The 17438-nt window shown below is 40.6% G+C and overlaps 1 pseudogene; it reads left to right on the forward strand.

Annotated features, from left to right (window-relative positions):
* Positions 1-16329, forward strand: part of LOC140846889 (ankyrin repeat domain-containing protein 66-like) — a 21964-nt pseudogene extending 5635 nt beyond the window's left edge.
* Positions 16330-17438: the final 1109 nt, after the last annotated feature.

Raw genomic sequence — 17438 nt, forward strand, 5'->3', positions numbered from 1 at the left:
AGGAATTCCTAAGCATATGTAGACTATAGTTAGAGAACTGCTGGTCTTAATATTAAAAAGAACTGTCAGCATTTTATTCATATGTTACATCTTGTCCACCTCCTAAACTGGTGTAGTGTAAATATTTAATTTCCTTGGAACATCTGCTCTGTATCCAATATAAACTTTTCCCATGGATTGTCACTGTATCCTCACAACAATCCTGGCAAATTAGATCCATTCTATGGATGAGAAAGGTAAAGCACAGCATACACAACTAACTCAGGGTCACACTACTAGCACTTTGGAGCAAGAGTAGGAAAAAGCACTGGAAAATGGGTTAAGGCCAAATAGCAAATGCCAGCCTGTGACTTTAGCCTATAATCCTGTAGTCAGAGGGGAAACATTGATAGTTTTGGGGTAGGGGACTGGCATACACTAACCAGAGGAGCGAAGATCCAAATACACTCAGCAGAGCGCACACACAAAGCAACGCTGGGTGCAAATATACAGGGTGAGCAGGAAAATAGATGACAAAGAAGCCTGTGGAATCGCTCACTAGCAATACAGTTGTAGAGAATTTCCTAAGCGGCATGTTTTTCCTACAGTAGTTGTTGTCATGGAGTTGACCAGAATGTCAGACCTGACAAAGCTCCACCAAGCAGTGGCTGCAGGAGACGGCAATTCGGTGAGAAAGATTTTGAAGAGAGGTCTCTGTGACCCAAACTATAAGGACATGGACTGGAACGACAGAACCCCACTTCAATGGGCTGCGATTTAAGGTGAGTGGGAAATGCCTAGGGAAGTATCCAGGCCTTTGTGTCCATTTGTGAAATCACCGGTCAGTCGTCTGTATGGGGAGCATAAAGACCATCTCATGAGAGCTGGATGGGACATTTCATTCCCGGCACCACCACTCGCTCATTGTAGCACCATAAATTAGTTATTTAACATCCTTAGGCCTTAGTTTATTCATCTATGTAACGGGAATCTTGTGGTGAGGATTCAGTAAGATAATGGGTGCATCGTGGCTAACACACAGTCCGCTCTCAGTTAATATTAGCCCTCTTCCCTCTTGACCTCTGGCAGGAATGGAGTATCATTCCTGTGGTGGGACAAGGACTGTGTCTTGTCCATTGCTGGGTCCCCCGTGCCTAACACAGCTCAGTTATGTGATGGGAGGGCAACAGGGGCAAAAATTCAGCCAGTGGTCGTATCAAGGCCTTTGGCAATAGAACACCAATGAAGAATGTCAAGTAAGAAACTGCTCTAGTAAGCTTCACTTTTTAAAAATTTGTTTTTATTCCACTATGGAGGATGGATTGGAAGGAAGCAAGACTGGCTGCAGAGAAATCAGTTGGGAGAATTTTAAAGAAATTTAAGTATAAAGTGATGGTAGCTGTATCAAAGCAGCTTTTAATGAACATTTGCTATATGCTGGACACTATGCTGTGTACTTGATGTCTGCGATTTTATTTGCACCTCACAAAAACTCAGGAAGCCGTGATAATAGCCTTAATTAAGCAATGAGGACACTGAGCTTCAGATGGTTGTTCTTGTCAGGGTGCCACAGTTAGCCAGTGGCACTTATTGTCAGGTCTGAAGCCATATCTATTGGACTGGAAAGCCTGTGCTCTTAGTCTGTGCTAACTGTAATGTAAGTGGGACTTAAAATATTTTTTATTGAGATATTATTGACATACAGCATCCTATCAGTTTCAGGTGTACAATACAGTATTATTAGCTATAGTTTCCATGCTGTACATTACATCTCCAGGACTTATTTAGCTTATAACTGGAAATTTGTACCTTTTGACCCCTTTCACCTAATTCATCCTCCACCTCCACCTCCAGCCTCTGCCTGTGGCAACCCTCAATCTGTTCTCTGTATCTATGAATTTGGTTTTTGTTTTTTAAGATTCCACATATAGGTGAGATCATACAGTATTTGTATTTCTCTGTCTGACTCATTTCACTGAGCATCATGCCCTCAAGTTCTATCCATGTTGTCACAATATACTTGTTTTTTAAATCAGCACCGAGACTGCCTGAAGCCGAGTAAGCCTTGCCAGCCAGCAAAGGCAAGTGTAGAGTGACTTGGGAGAGAAAACAAGACTCCCAGGAATGGCCTGCGGGAATGGGCGGGGCCGAGGGGTGTTCTAGAAGAAGTCTAGGGAATAGTGGATGGCTTCCAACCCCAGGTGGGAGCAAGGCTCACAGGGCGAGGATGGAGCACTGAGTCCCCGGAAGGGGAGCGGGAGAAGAAGGGAGGAGGGGTTGATGCTAAGGAATTGGCTGGGCCTGCCAATGTCTCCCCTCCTTTGTGCTATCTAGGTTAGCCCTGGCCTTAGTCCAGCAGAGACGTTTCAATCTTAACCTCCTCCTGTTTCTTCTTGATAAACTGAAGGGCATTTGGACGTGATGCAGCTCTTAATAGAATATGGAGCCAGGCCCTGCCTGGTAACTGATGTGGGCTGGACCCCAGCTCACTTTGCAGCTGAGTCAGGCCATCTGAATGTGCTCAAAATTCTCCATGCACTGCATGCCGCCATCGACACCCCCGACTTCTTTGGAGACACACCAAAGAGGATTGCGCAGATCTATGGGCAGAAAGCCTGTGTGGCATTCCTGGAGAAGTAAGTTTCATTTATTTCCAGCCACAGAAAGGACAGAAACAGGAGCCTGTGATCAAGGTCTTTTCCAACTCAGCGGTCTCAGGTCAATGAAAATGAAATGAGAAAATCCAGCCAAATGTTGTTTGAGTTGTTTTTCATTAAATTTTCACTGAGGTGACTAGTTTGGGGTATAAACTGCATTGTTTTAGATTAAGTAAAATCTATTGTTTTTAAATTACACAAATTGTAATAATTATAACACACATAATTATTATAATTTTGATCATATAATTGTTATAATTATTGTTTTAAATTATACGAAAATTATCTCAGATAAGAGAGGTGGGACACCAGGTTTGAAAACGGAACATGGGACAAGATTTGTATATTCACATTAACTGTGTGACCTTGGACAAGTTAAGTCTCCTGTCTGATCCTCAGGTTCCTCATATTTAAAATGAGACAGGTGAATTAGGCTATCATCCTTACGGGCCCTTCTACCTTTTAAAACTTCTATTCATCTGTGAATCTCTACTCACACACTCACCAAAGATAAGAACGTCCCTAATATTTGTTAATATTTTGTCAGCTAAGAATTCAAATAGAATTAAGTATCCATTATGTACCTGAGAAGTACAGCTCTAGAAAGGATGGAAATAAAATTTAGGAATTTGTGATTTGGTTAATAAGTAATTTATGCAACAGACAGTAAAGTAGCAAAGTGAAGGCAGCACTGCTTGAAAACTGAACTGAGATCGATAGCGAATCGATCCATAGGGCAGTTCTTGGTGAGCAGGGGGAGTGACAGTGAGATGCCTTTCTAAGAACTTGAAAATAAAATTATTTTCAGAAACTTAGACTATCAAATCTTTGCCTGCAATGAGATTAGTCATCTGTAGGAGTAACTAAGGAGACCGTCTCTGGAAAGCGGTGTCCTACATGTAAAATATTCAAAATCATAATCGAGGTGATTTGTGGAACCAACAAGCAGAACCTTGACCCCGACTCAAAGACTCTTCCTTCTCCCCCATCCTGCTCTCACTGCCTGCATTCAGGGACCTCCTCCATGCGGCTCAGCAACATTGTTCTCCAAACTTTTTAAAGCTCTAATACACCACTAGGCAACCATTGCTCTCTTTCTTCATTTACCAGCTCCTGGATCATCACACAGGTATTTGAGGGCATCAGGCCCTCTTCTCATCCAACTTCTACCCTCCCAAACTGTCACCTCCCTCTAGGCTCACCGCCTGCATGTGGACGCCACCCCTTCCCCTCTCTTCCTGATATTCTTAAATTCCCATCTCCTGTCCTTCTGTAGTGTCTAAACCAGGGTTCACAAACTTGGATCGGTCTCTGTCTTCTCCACTCCAACGCTTAGTCTGCTGGAGAAAAGCCCACAGGTAAGTAGATGGGTGGGTACCACCAGAACTTCTAGGATTTTTATCTTCAGCTGAGCCCCCAGAATAGCTTGGCTATTTACCTAAAAGTTAGGTTGGCTGTCTATTGACAATCGACAATTCCAAGTCCCCTTCACATTCAGCATCTCCTGCAGAAGGTATAGTTTCTACTTCACAGAGAACACTGAAGCCTGGGTATACATTTTAAACCTCTATTACCTATATATTGTATATACATGTACATCTTTCCCTTCTTACCTTGCTGCCCATCATTCTATAAGAAGTCTCATCCCCCATCCAGACCCTTGATCCAGTCCTTTGTCTCCTTTCGAATCATCATTCCTACATTCTTCATTGCTTCTTTCATCCTCTCTTCTATATTTTTAGTTTTTTTCCAATTCCCTCTGTTCAGTTATTTTTGGCCAATGGACATGCTCCAATTGATCTTATTAAAAAACACACAAGTGATTAGAGGTCATTCTCATGTCTGCGATGACTTTCTTCTCTCCTTTTCTAAGGAACTCGAAAGTTAATCTATATCATTGTCTCTACTCCCTCACCCACTTTTCAGACTTCTTCCGCTGTCATTGTACTGCATCAGCTCTCATCCAGGGATATTCTTGTTGCTAAATCAATGGCATCTTACCTCTTCTTAATTCACATCTTCCCTCCACTTAATCTGGTTTTTGACAACTCTTCTCTCCTGATTTGTCTGACACTGCTCTAGTCTAGATCTCCTTCAGTCTGTCTGACCATGTCTTCTCATGATTTCTCTGAGCTCCTGTACTTGAAGCCTTTTGGATGCTGAAATTTCTCAGGGTCCTGGCCTTGGCTGCCCTCTGCTGACTTTCTCTGAGTAGTCTCAGCCCCTCCCTAGTGATAAGTGGGTGGATGAACATGCCCCATGACCCCAGCATAACTGAAGTGAAGGAGGAGTAGTTCCTCCAAATGGTGGAGAGTGTTACTACCAGGAAAAGTGGGCAAGCAGTGCTGAGCCGACAAAAACAACGGAGGTCACCTGCATCATGAGCAAGTCATTACTGACCATCATTAGCTCCCATGAGGGACTTCCCTTTTGACAGAGAGAAGGAATTCTGGTTAAGGGGAAATTAATCTGAACCTTAAAAGACAGCTAAGATCTGACTAATGGGGGATAGAGGAAGATCCTTGTTTTGGAGGGAAGGCAGAAAGTTGGAAATGTGCATAAGGTGTGTGTATATGGGAGAAAGTGGGAAGATAAATGGCCTGGCTAAGTAGAGAATTCATGAGGAAGAGAAGTAGAGAATAAGCTTGGGTGAGTGAGTGACCACAGACAGCTGGGCAGGCAGATGAGTATGAATTCATCAGGGAGGAGCAAGATGCAACAGATGCTAGCGAGGTTCTCTTGTAGTGGAAGAGGTGGTGCTGTGCAGGTAGGATTGGAGGCAAGGAGATCACTTACAGAATCTCTTAACACTCATATTGCAAGTAGGTGGGCTCCTAGGTTAGGATGGTAAAGAGAAAAGATATAAGAGAATTTCCTAAAGAAGCCTAGACAGTATTTGAAAGTTTTCTGAAGATCCTAGGAATCTCAGTAGAACAATTCAACTTTAAGTTTAGCCTAAGTAGTAAATTTCTCATACAAAAAATATTTTTGAGTCCTACTATGTGCATGGCATCAAACTAGATGCTAAAAAGGATTTAAAGATAAATCAGATACAGTGCTAGACATTAAAAAGTTACCTGCCTGGGAAAAGACATAACTTGTTTACATAAATTATACTAATATAAGATAGAAAGTGATACTGGTTAAAAGAACAGGGCGGAAGAGGGACACTATGTGGTCTGAATATGAAGAGATCATATCTAGCTTGTTGGGGGCATGGGACTTGAAGGACAAGGAGGTTTGTTAACTTCTAAGTGAACTGTACTTTTTAAAATGCTTTGCAGTTAAAATGTTTGCCCTGCCTGTACCATCACCCCTCAGATTCCATCCATGCTCATATTGGCTCAGATTTGGTCTATGTGAAGTGGCTTCACCAACGACTTTAAGCAAGCCACATGCTTACTTAAATACAAATACCTCAGACACAAAAGTTACTTTTGTATGCTTCCTATTGTCCAGGTGTGTATGATGACCTATTCATCTAGTTCTCCATTTATCATCTGTTCTGTTATTCTATATCTGTCATCTACATATTATATATAATTGAACTATTATTTACATAAATCCATCTATACCTATAGCACATATGCAATTATGAGTAGTTTTTAACATGTTTCTGCACTTCAAAATTTTATACAGTGAACAAACATGGCTTTATAATTAGGAAAAAATACAAAATAAATGAAGGAAAACAGCCTCCCAATAATACACTGGTTACTTTATAAATGTCAACAAATAAAAATTATCAGCACCTTCTTCAAGCTAAGCACCTGCCTTCAATCCTCCTAGCATCCAACTTTGCCATTTTTTTGCCTTCTCAAAGTAGTTTCTTTCAGATCTGAGCCCTCCCTAAGAGTGTACTTGGAAATGCTCTAAGTTGCCCTCCTTCCTTCTCGATGGGATCACTGAAGTGCCCGGCTGTGTGTGGAGGGCGGGAAGAGGCCCACCCCCCAGCCAGGCCAGGCTCTGGGGTCTGCGTGCTGAGGGCTGCCGTCTCCCCTCCCCCAGGGCTGAGCCTGAGTGCCAGGCCCACTGCCTCACCGCCAGGCGGAAGGGGCTGCCATTGGACCAGCAGGATGAAGACTGGGATGCCAAGAAAAGGGAACTGGAGCTGTCTCTTCCCTCCCGGAATCAAAACACTAATAAGAAAAAGAAGAAAAGTCGAGGCCCCACCAGGGTCGGCCATACCAAGGAGAGGAGAGCGTGAGAAAGCCTGTGCCCAAGAGGCTAGACCTGCTTTCTGGTGGAAACCTTTCCCTGGTGGCAGAGTCAACTTATTAGGTGTGTGTTGTCTTTACATGATTTTTCCTCATGGACCATTCCCAGACAGCTCCTGAACGTCAAGACTTGTCAATGGCAAGACTTGCCAATTGAGCGAATATCATTATATACCCAGGAGGAGCAACCTGGACAGTAGACTGGCTCAGTGGAAATAACTGGAAATCCTGACACGAATTAATTTCATCCCACCTAACTAGTGAGAGAGAGCATGAGGTAATGGAACATGTGATTATAGCTCTGCTTGTCAACTATTTAGGAAATGTAAATAAATACAGATGAGGCATTTCCAGTGAAAATATTACATGCAAATTGAGATGTGAGGTACATGTAAAACACATACCAGATTTTGAAGACTTAGAACAGAAAATGTGAAGTAGCTCATTGATAGTATTTAATATCGGTTACATGCTGAAATGATAATATTTTGGATATTGGGCCAAATAAAATAGATAACAAATAGGAATTTTACCATTTTCCTTTCACTAGAATGTTTAAAATTATATAGGTGGCTTGCCTTGCTTTTCTTCCCTATCAGATGACACCACAGTAGAAACCAGAAAACCATGGGAGCTCCCACCAGGCAGCTGGCTTGGTGCACTTTAACTGGCTACCCTACGTTTTAGGTTTACTAATTTCTCTCCCTAAGTCAATAACTTTAGGCACCTGACATTCTTTACTACATATTACTCAATAAATGCTACTATTAATACAGGCTAAGTTCGGTTTGAATTTTCCAAAATGAATAAATACTTGGACCCCTCTGTTGGGCTAGGGACCCCCAAATTCTTGCTAAATTTGCAGGAGAGAGATCAAAGACCTTCTGCCCCCTAGGAATCATGCAAGTGTTTCTCAACTTTATATCAAGGAGTTCAGGAACTGGGGAATCAGCTGGTACCCTCTGTATCATATTCCCATCTCTGGCCTGCTCACACTGAGGCATTTCTCTGGCCTTATCTACCACATGCACTCATTGCACTAGTCTTTGAGCAAATTAATCCACAAAGATTTCTTTTTTAATGTTCAATGCAGGAATTTTCATGGCCATGTGACTCTGTGCCTCCTTATCAGTTGCCGTGAGACTTGATGATTGCAGCCTATGAAAAATCTAAAGTCATAAAATACCTCTCACTGAGAAGTTAAGGTTGCATATGCAGCAGTGAAATTTGAGGTCTGGATATTATCGCTCTTACAAAAACGTCAAGCTACGTAAGACTTTGGGTTGTCTTTCCTGCCATCAGAAAAAGCTCTGGAACTGGTTGGCAATGAGCCAGTAGACATTAGATGAAATTTATTTTTAACAATTTACGTGCCATAAAATGTTTTCATTTTAAGTGTACAATTTGGTGACTTTTAGGAAACTTACAGAGTTGTGCAACTATCACCACTACCCAATTTTAGAACATTTTTATCACACCAAAGAGATCCCTCTTGCGCATTAGCCAGTCATTCCCCTTTCCCACCCTCAGCCCCTGGCAACCATTAATCTACTTTCTTTCTCTGTAGATTTACCTCTTCTAGAAAATGTATACAAGTGGATAGATGGGTTCTTCACAGTAAAATCATATCTCTACTGCTCATAAATATGATCAAACACTTAATGAATACATATTAAGCACACGTTGTGTCAGGCATTGTACTAGGGATTTGCCCTAAAGTTAGCAAAACAGAATGGTTCTGGTCCAGCTAGGAAGGCAGGAAGTTCAACAACCAAAACCAAGAAAAGGTGGTGGTCTGTGAAAGGGGAGGCCCAGGACTCTCTGGGAACCCTTATCTGGAGCTCATAAAGTAGTTTGAAGAAGTCAAAGGAGGTTTCTGGAGGAAATGGCATTTCAAGGGGAAATTGAAGGGTGGGCTGGAAACTGTTGGGGAGAGGACTCTGTAGCTAGGGAACTGCTTTATGAAGGCCCAGACATAGGAGTGTTGAGTTTGAGGGTCCAAAGCAAGGGACCCAAACAAGCTAAAGCTGGAGTGTAGTGTGTGTACAGGAGCAGAGAAGAGCAGAGGAGATGGTAACATGGGGGGTTAATGACCTTGGAGGGTAAATGAAGCCAGGTCACAGTGGGCTATGGTATGATACTTGGATGGTGTCCTGACGGCAACATGAAGCCTCTGAGAGGCTGTAGGCAGGGTTGGTTGTGGCATAATGGCATTGCAAGCAGATTGGAGCTGGGCAAGAATTCGGACAGGAAGACCAGCTAGAAAAGTGTTGGAGTAACTCAGAAGAGAAATGCTCCTGGGAGGCAGCATAACTTAGTGGTGAAAACTCAGATTCAACATTTTTCCAAAGACATACAGACAGCCAAGAGGCACATGAAAAGGTGCTCGGCATCACTAATCATCAGGGAAATGCAAATCAAAACCACAATGAGATACCTCCTCACAGAAATCAGAGTGGCTACTGTCCAAAAGACAGAAATAACAAGTCCTGGAGAGGATGGGTGGAGAAAAGAATCCTTATGCAGTGTTGGTGGGAATGTAAATTTGTGCAGCCATTATGGAAAGCAGGATGGAAGTTCCTCAAAGAATTAAAAATGGAACAACCATATGATCCAGCAATTCCATTTCCCAAGGGTGGTCAGGCAGGAAAATTCTCTCTTATTTGGGGGACAGCCTTTTGTCCTATTCAAGCCTTCAACTGATTGGATGAGGCCCACCATGTTACAGAGAGCAATTTGCTTACTCAGTCTACTGATTTAAATGCTAATCTCATCTAAAAACACCCTTACAGAAAGACCCAGAATAATGTTCGGCCAAACATCTGGACAAATTCACACATAAAATTAACTATCATCTGGGTCAAGAGGAAAGACAATAACTGGGGGTGGGGGAGCCATTTTATAAAGTGGAGTCAGGGTGGGAATCTCCGATAGAGGCCATTTGAACACTACTCTAAATGAAGCAAAAGCAAGAAGCTTTGGAGGAGGATCATTGCAAGCAGAGGGCCCAGCAAGTACAAACCGCTGTACCTGGGATAGGTTCAGGATATCTGAGCTCCAGGAAGAAGCCCTATGGCTGGAGCATGGGGCTGATGGGGGCATGTCAGGGAAGGAGCCGAGGCTAGAGAGGTGGACAGCCGCTGGTTCATGTAGACCTTGTGGGCCAAGGTGAGAACGGGGCATTTCATTTAAAGGGTCACGGAAAACGACTAGAGTGTTTTAGCCACATCTCTCTGGCTGCTGAGTAGAACATAGGCTGGAGAGGGGCCGGGTGGAAGCAGGGACACCAGTCATGAAGCTTATTGCTGTCATCAGGCTAGAGACCCTGGTGGCCTGGGCGGCAGTGGCTGCAGGGAAGGTCGTGAGAAGTGGCCAGATTACAGATATTCTGGAGGGAGTGCAGAGGACCCAGTTGTAGGGTGGATAGGTGAGTTACTGGACACATTAATAGAATATAGACAAATGCGCAGGATTTGTTGTGCCCCATCAACCCTTTCTACAGACCCTGATGATGCCTGATGACAAGCCAGCTTTCACAGAGGGACCCTTTTGCTGACGTGGTCTTTGTCAGATGCCTGTTTTTCTGAATGGCTACGGGTGTGCCCACTCTTCTGGAAAGTTGCTCTTGGTTTATTCATCACTATGTGCTTCTGTCTGTGTGCCAGGGAAGGCATCTCTGTCCATGCTGCCTTCATATTTCTTGGTAGCTCCACTTTGCTTTGTGATTTCTTTGTGGCTAGTTAAACATCATGGTCTTATTTGTTTTGTTTTCTCTTATTTTTCCAAAGGACCACAGTGTTATTAGGATATAATTTACATACATCAAATGCACAAAGCTTAATTGAACAGCTTAATCTGCTTACCTGTGAAATCTACATCCTAAACAGGATTAGAACATTCCCATTGCCCAGGAGAGTTCCCCCAGGCCCCTTTCCAGTCCATCTTTACCACTCTAGTTCCTGTTCCCCCAACCTCTGTTTTGATTTCTGTCACCGTAACTTAGTTTGGCCTATTCTTGAATTGCATATAAACAAATCATTAGTATGCCTTATTTTGAATCTGGTTTCTTTTACTCAACATGACGTATTTGAGATTCATCTATGTTACTGATTTTGTTGGTAGTATGTCCACTGGATGAATATAACACAATTTGTTTATTAATTCACCACTTGATGGACATTTGCGTTGCTTACAGTTTGAGGTGATTATACTTAAACTGCAGTGAAACATTATTCACAATAGCCAAGATGAGGAAATAACCTAAATGTCCATCAACAGATAAATGGATGGTCTGTATACACAATGGAATATTATTCAGTCTTAAAAAGGAAGAAAATCCTGCCATTTGTGACAACATGCATGGACCTGGAGACATGGTGCTAAGTGAAATAAGCCAGTCACAGAAGGACAGATACTGCATGATTGCGCTCATGTGAGGGGCTAAACTAGCTGAACTCACAGAAACAGAGAGTAGAATGGTGACTGCCAGGGGCTGGGGCGAGATGGAAATGCGAGTTGCTGTTCAATGGGAATAAAGTTTCAGTTATGCAAGATGAAAAGTTCTAGAGATCTGCTGTACAACGTAGCAGTTGTGATTAACAATATTGTATTTTACACTTAAAATTTTATTTAATGTTCCTAAGGCCAGTCCAAACCATATTGAAAAAGCCCATGTTTTTTCTACTAATTCTACAACCTCATATAAGAAGTCCTTGTGGACCTCATTTTTCATGTTTTATCAGGATGCCCTGACCAGCCTGCTAGGTGGCTGCTTTGCTTTTTATGAGACATTTTGGGTGTCCTCGTCATGTTCTGTTTGCTTGACAGCTGCCCTACGGTGTCTGAAGTGCTGACCTTATCTGAAGTCTGAAGTCTGTGTGGGTGTCCCTACAAGGTCTCTTTGGTATTCATTTGTTTGTCCCCCTCCACCTCTACCCTCCCAGAGTCTCCCAACTCCTTTCTCTCTCCTTCCCTTGTCCCTGTAACTTTGCCCCCACTTCACATCACCACTATCTCCATCACCAAACCCCATCAAAATTTACCTAACCCTCATCAATGTACATCCCTGAATCAACTTCTCTCCATGGTTAGAAGTATCTTCCCTCAAAACTACCTAGTTGCTTTCCAAAATACTCAGCCTATTTGTGGAGATACTCTTTCTTTGAAATTAAAATAAGAAAGGTACTAACAATTATCTTTTGACCTATCTAAACAAGTTATAAATACAGTTTAAAATGTTTACAATTCTGTGATCCCTGATATTTCTCTGAAATTTAATTGACGGTTTCTGTAAAACCAAAACTGTCATGTGCAGTTTTTTAGAAAGTGGGCGCCCTCTTGTGGACCATATCATACCAAAGACAGATTTCAGTCAGGAAGTATTAAACAATCTAAACACAGCAGAGCTCACCAATGTACACACGGAATTCCTAGTATTGAATTATAAAAGCAAATGAAATCTTAGAAGTAGATAGTAAGGCTATTCATGACCTCAAAGAACTTAGAATTTGAGGTGGTACATCATCAAGGTGTGACATCATTTTACAGATAAGGAAACCAAAGCTCAAAGTGAAGTGGCTTGTCCTCAAACCATAAAACAATACAAATCTGAGGTCCTGCCAAGAATTCAAGACCTTTCATGAAAACAGTGTTAACCCGCTGAGTAATCACATAGGGCTACATGTCGAGATAAATACATAGTATGGCAAATACATAGACTTTTAGTAATACCTGTTCTGCATTCCTTAAGCATTCTTAAAGTTTCTTGCCTCTGGAGAGAGACTTTGTGGGGAGGCTAGTTAGGCTCGTTAGGAGGCTGATGCCACAGAAGGGAGTGGCCATACTGATCTGAGATGGGGCACTACTGGGAAGTGGGGGAGCAGACGGTTTTGCCAGTTGGTTATGAAGTGAACCCACAGACCTTCCTGAGATTAATTGCTGTGAGAGGGAAAAGGCAAGGACAGCTCCTAAATTTCTAGTTTGGATGGCAACTGAGAGTGAGTAAGTGATGGCTGAACAAGTGAATAGCTGGAGTGTCTACATGCTTTTTTAGGATTCAGCCACAGAGTTGGAAAGCTTTTGTGAGTGTGCATGTCCACATGGGTGTTTAACCGATAGCGGGGGAATTAGAGAGGCCATGGCTGGCTTGGGAATATTAATGAGAGGCTGCTGCTGTTACTTAATAAAAGGCATGTAAACATTTTAGAAGTGACTAACCACTCTAATCTCCAAGCTTTCTGGTTTTAATAATCCCCAGTTTTCTGGGTTAAAGCTGTTGTGAAAAATAGAGGAGTAATGTATTTGTGAAATGCATAACACTGTGCCTAGCACAGAGCAAGCACCGCATAAACATTAGTGATCTTATTGTTTTTGTAATAATGGATTCACAGAATTCAAAGTAATTTAAGTTTAATTTTCATTTATTGGTTTCTTTCATACTTACAGTGTAAGTGGTTATAACACAAAGTATATATATATCTCATGAAAAATCCTATACATGTATTTCATTCTTTGATATGATATTCTGTAGTACAGCCTTAATTTTAAAATGAAAATACTCGTTTAATAGATATCTAGCATAACATGGTGAAATCACCACATTTTATGTTTACGGTGTGAGAAAATGTGTGTGTGATATTAAAAAAAGATCTTCTCCTAGTCTTCTGCTTAACTAGGCCATTGAAATTTACTTATGAAATAGAAGGCAACAGAATCTTTTATTTCCTTCTTAGCCCATGTTAAGAAAATATGTGGGTCTAAAAACTCAGTATGAACACTGATGGAAAACGGTAGTGATGCATTAAAAATGAAGTTAAATTGTCCCGGAATGTTCAAACTGAATTCTGTCCCCAAATCCTAAACATTGGATTAGCTTCAGCAAAATTGAAATTCGTCTTTATTTCAAGAAGGAGTTGAAGTACCTGTGATTAAAAATGCCTCATTTCTTCAGAGTAAAAAAATAAAATAAATGTTATTTAGTAGTATTGTCAGTAGGGAGTTTTAGCTGGGGCATTAAAAACCTGATTTTCTAGGCCCAATTATAGATCTATTGGATGCAGCTTTTTACACATGTGGCTTTACCCTTAAGTCCTGGAAAATAATGCAAATAAAAATGTGTGTTTGAGTCTGTTTACAAAATGGAATCCTTAATAAAACAAAGCTTGTCAATGGAGGTAATTCCACTATAGCTTTCTACTCCCTGTATTCAGGAGGGAGATACTTAGCATTCACATACTCCTTTTTTCCTAACGCAATTTTGCTCTCCAGTGTTAAGCAGCGTTGTCTGTAATGACTCTTGCTATACTAACTATAGCAAACAAACAAAAACATTTGCTACCATCTTTAAGTACTAAAAACCTCAAGTGTTTCAGTGATAAGAATAATGGTAAACTCTTGTGTAAGTCCTTATTAAGTTGTAAATGATGCTACCGTATGTCTAGGGTCCACACGTGAAGAATCACAGATCCAGGACACTTGGGATGCTGATTGCCAGGGCCTTGTTTTTTAGATTACACTATGCTACCTTCTTGTTCTTGAAGAGAGAAGCAATTATTGGCAGTGGCCTCAAGAACAAAATCTACTTTGTAGAGCTTTATTATTCTTGCCTAATTTGCCATAACTCCCACCTATTGCTGTTGGCACAACCAACTGTACAACATATAATCAATTAAAAAAACCTTACAACTGTTTTATTTGTTGTCTGTAGCCTTGTTTTTTTCTTATTCAGAAGAGGATTAATACCTACTTCACTGTTTTGAGGATATAATCACAAAATCATGTATGTAAGTGTCCAATACAGTACTTGGAACAAAAAATGGTATCTAGTTAATCTCATGATTTTAGCAAAAATATATTTTTAACAATTTTAATTGATTCGTGTTATCTAATACATTTTAGTAAAAAAAAATCTAAGAAATACGTACCATGGAATTATCTTTTGTGGATTTGTGTGTTTTTATTTCTGGAATGTTTTTCTCAAGAAATGCTAGAAACCACTTTTTGGATTTTGGCCAGTTTCTAGTGAGAATAAAATTTGTATATAAAGTAATCTCAAAGCACTTTAGGAGTAATAAGTCACAGCATAAAAATAGGAATGCTTATATAATTATTTCTGCAAATTTCTTCATTTTCAGCTAGACCTTTAACTGACTTACTAGTTCACCAGGAAAATTGAGGGGGCAGAGCAGCCACATTTTAGTTGCTCCTGCAAGTAAATCTTTGGCCGCCTGTAGGATTAGCATTGAATAAGAAAACAGGACCCACGGCTTGCTTGGTCTATTTTTACTCCGGCTGTTGTTAGTTGTAGGAAGATAAAAAACTAGCACAGTGACCCATTGCTGGGTTAAGCCAGGTAAAGCAAACTGGCTATGATCTTTCTAATCTTTTCAGATCAGTCAGCACTATACACCAACTGCTGCCTATAAATGAAAAAATTATGTGTTACTTTGCATTTGAACCATTTTATGAACATTTATCTTAGCCAGTGATGAGAAATACATTTGGCCAAACCTACTTTGTCTCAGAGGGAATAAGGACAACCATGTCTGATTCTGAGACGGGTGACTTGATGATTTAGCACAGTTCCAGACTGTCACAATCAATGTGATAAGAATAAGCTATGAATGGAATAAAAGGCCTCAAAATAAATTTATTTCATTTTAGTTTTCTCTCTCTCATTTTTGCTCCTCAAAATAAGTAAAAAAGGAAATAATGTACCTCTCTTCTTCTTCCTCCCTCAATTCCCACACATACCAAAAACAAAGTGGTCATAAGAAATAGCTTCTGTCTCTTCCACTTAAATTATTGTTATATCTACCTAAAACAGAGAAATAAGAGAAATGTATGAGTTGCAGAGAGGAGCTTGGTCAAAGAATTAATTATAAGAAACAACTTTCTACCTTAGGAGATATTCTGGTATCTGGGATGCATACTCAAAACCTTCGTCATAAACTTGAAAATGTTGATGGAACTCCCTGATTTTCTTTTCATTTATGGGAAACATACCTTTTTTAAAGAGTGCATTCACTGTGACTGGATAAAGGAGATGTCTGCAAAGAGAAACACATAAAAATTCCGACCCAATGACCAAAGAAGAGAGGCACAGGGTACAGAAGAGGGCATTATTAGTAGTCATGTATTAGACGTAGATAAGGACATGTGACATATATTCTTTTGGGAAAAAGTCACTCTTAAGAAGTTTTAATATTTGCTTACTGTGGACAAGTGTGAGATGACACACAGAAATATATTGATTCAATATAATTTCAACAAGGATTTATTTAGCAAATAGTAACAACCAGAACTAAGATGAAGACTATGCCTTTAGACAGCAACAAAAAATGATCAAAGAATCAAGGGTAATATTAGTCATCAAATTTCCTAATATTTCACAGGACCCTATAAGCCTGAACTATCATGTATTTTTTATTGAAGTATTATCGATATTGAACTATTGCATATTGAAATATAGTGCCTATCATCAATAAGTATGTGACTAAAATGATCACTGTGGTATATTTAAGTAAAAGAGTATTAAAGAATGTTAATATGCTCTAGATTAGTAACACTAATACTGTTTATTTAATTTTTATTTACCATCCCTTCCTCACTAGAAAGTTTTCAGGATGTCCTTCCCCCAAAGACATCCGAGAACTTGCTGCATTTTGCTGTACGCTGGGCATGCTAACAGTTTAGTTGCTTGTTTGTTTTCATTTTTGCTTTTTCCTCTCTTTCTGGACCTCTAACAACACATTCAATGTAGTTCTGTTTTATGAGTCTGAACCGTGAAACCCTGCTTTCAGCGGCCCAGTATCCCACTGACATGGATCAGTTTACCAAACCTCCTTCTGCATATGGAGTTTTTTTCACGGCTCTATGCCCAGCCCTTACCTTTGCCAGAAAGCCTCAGAAGGTGGCAGAGTGCTCCCAGGATCCCTCCACTGCGCTTCCCTGTCTCACCTGTCTCTCGGCATCTGCCTCTAGGAGGACGCTGGCTCAGTCTTGAGGCCCACACTGACGTGAGTTAGCCTCCTTGTCAAGTCTTACGAACACCACCTGGCCCCTTGTTATCTATGTTATGATACTTTCCTCACCCATGCCCTTTCAATGTCCACTTGTCCTAATAATCAGAGATTACACAGAACTGTGATTTTGAACACAATATATAAAATTCTGACAGATGCTTGACAATTGAGAGGTAAATCTGTGTAAAGCTTACACAATTGTATGGAATGACTAAGGAGAAATTACTGTAAATGTATTAAAATGATTGCCTTCGTGTATTTGCTTGCTTTAAAATTGGAGTGCTAACTGAAAATTGTCCATTTATTAGAATTTAAAAGATCAATATAATCTTTCAATTGCCTAGTTAGGTAGACCTCATTAATCCACTAGATAGTTTTTGCAATCCAAGGTACAGGCCTTAAGTTTTTTATTCCATAAAAACCCCAAAAAACAAAAAAAAGAGGTCAAATAATATGAATTGTACCTACTTACCTTACTAAATTGTTCAGGTCCATCGTCCCATGAGCACCTAAATTCTCCAGTTGTTCGTGTAATCCTTCAGACAGTTGTCCAGTGAATTGAT

This window comes from Manis javanica, chromosome 16, assembly GCF_040802235.1.
Source record: "Manis javanica isolate MJ-LG chromosome 16, MJ_LKY, whole genome shotgun sequence".
Classification (NCBI taxonomy): domain Eukaryota; kingdom Metazoa; phylum Chordata; class Mammalia; order Pholidota; family Manidae; genus Manis; species Manis javanica.